Below are 2,500 nucleotides of genomic sequence, written 5' to 3' on the forward strand. Positions count from 1 at the left end.
CATTCATTTTGCTGTTTATGTTCGTATTCATTTGTTGCGCATCCGTATTCATCTTTGTTTTCATTTCGTGCATGTCCCCACTGATTCCTGCCAGCATGGCGCAGAGCTGGGCCATGTAGGGCGCACTCAGCTGAGCCGATTCGGCAAGGATTGGGGGGTTTTGGCGGAGAGGGGGAGGGGAGGTGTCATACACCGCGGCCGCCCCCGCGCCTATTTCAGGCTCTGGGTTCAGTTGGGGGAGTTCGTGTTCCTGCACAACCAACATTTCCTGCACGGGGATTCCATCCTGGGCCATGGATCCTACATTACTACACATATACATTTCTAATACCCCCGACACTCGCTCGCCTTGAGACGCCATCTTATTTCTCGTAACGGATTAATTTAGCTCGCTCGCAATTTGGAGGGAATCGGGGGTCGCTCCTCTCACCCCTGGACCAATTCCCGTGAATTTAGCTGGAGACAGGAGAGCCCGTTTTCCCGCTCTCCGACACCAGTGCCGCGAGGAGGGGGATGGGTTTGTATCCCACTCAGTCTGGAGAGGTCGGAGAGCCGAGTGGAACTCGCAGTGTGTCGGGGTTCGGAGTCTGTCGGGGAGCTGCAGAGAGGGGAAGCCTGGAGCGCGGTCGAGTCGGGTTGGAGCGCGTACAGGTGGTTTGCTGCAGTCGGCTGAGGAGAATTGCGGAGGAGACCGGATCGCTCGGGTCCGAGGCAAGGAAGACTGCGGTCGGCGACGAGCTCGCAGTGGAGTCGCGCGTCGTGGGACCCAAGCAAGCCAGCTATCCTCTTTCCCCAGAGCATCAACAATTCCCCCTTTTTTCCCCCGCGCTGAGATAGTGCGAAAAGGTGGAGGGGGGGCCTCGTTCCCACCCCACTCCAAACAGTGCCAACGAAACCCGCGAAGGAGCGCGGAGTCGGGGCACCGCTGCGCCGCCACATTTGCGGCTCATCACAAAGACACGGGTAGGATCCACGCGGTCTCACGGCCCACAGGCCCCGTCTGCCCCCTTGTCTTTGAGGGTAGCCCTTTTCTTTTGCTTTTGAGTAAATGTGTTGTTGGCGCCGTCTGTAAAGTAAAACTGTGTAAGTGTTGCCGTGTGCTCGCGTAGTCGATAGTAGATCTGCATTGTTGCGTTTCTTTTATAGCATTTGATATATGTGCATAATTGTTGTAATTGTATATGTGTGCTCTCCGTGTGCCGCGGAATAAATGTGCATTGTGTTGAACTGTTTTTCCCGTTTCGCTTCGTCTTTTCTTTAATTGAATCTCCATCTTGCTTCACGTAAAGGGTTGGTAGTGGGCTAAATACGCCCGATAATTAATCGGAACCATCGAGGCCGACGATAACACCGCTCAGTTATCCCGATAGTACGGAACGGGTCGCTTAAGTGGCCCGTGTCCGGAGTCGACCTGCCGCGAGGTGCGATCGCCCGGTCTACCCTCCGCGTGGGTACTTAGGCAGGTCGAATTTGGCGAACAACCCTATCCCACGCGGGGGGCCGATTGGCACAATCGTGCTGAGGCCAAAAGGCCCACCCGTGACTAGCTCCCGGCGTTAGTCCGAGAGGGTCACGACAGAATTGTCCGTCCGGTGGGCAACGTGCCGCGATTCGAGTTACGTGGCCGTTCGCACGCCGGCGGGCGTGAATTCGCAACAATATATATATACGAGGCCCCAGGAGGAGTGATGTAAGTGACATTTTTTTAATGATATGATGATGATAGGCTCGGATGATAGGGGAAGGGTTAAAATAGTGCAATATGGCATTAACTCCAAAATGGCCGATGTGTCCCTGACATCACTCCTCCTCATGGCGCCATATATATATGGCAATAATAATAATATACATATACATATATATATACACACACTGCATATATATATATACATACATATATATACATACATACATATATATATATATATATATATATATATATATATATATACATATATATATATACATATATATATATATATATATATATATATATATATATATATATATACATATACATATATATATATATATATATATATATACATATACATATATATATATATATATATATATATATATATATATATATATATATATATATATACACACACACTGCATATATATTTATATTGCATATAAATATATATAAATAAATATATATCGAAATATATATATATATATATATATATATATATATATATATATATATATATATATATATATATATATATATATATATATATATATATATATATATATATACACACACATGTATAAAGCAGGAGAGTTTGTTTGTGTGTCCCCCTCTTGCGCCCACAGTTTGCAAGCAAGACCCCACAAACCATGTATTTTCTTAACCAGCATGATGCGGGAAAGGTTATAGGACAGGTCAGTGGCAGATCCAGGGGGCTCGAGCTCACCACGTGTAGCGCCCACAGACTGTGAGGTAAATTATAAATCCAACCTAACCCCCAGTGGTAGGAGAAAGAGGCGTGCC

Source organism: Eptatretus burgeri, chromosome 3 (genome assembly GCF_056783735.1).
Source record: "Eptatretus burgeri isolate ZD-2024b chromosome 3, Ebu_testis_v1, whole genome shotgun sequence".
In the NCBI taxonomy this organism is placed as follows: Eukaryota; Metazoa; Chordata; class Myxini; order Myxiniformes; family Myxinidae; genus Eptatretus; species Eptatretus burgeri.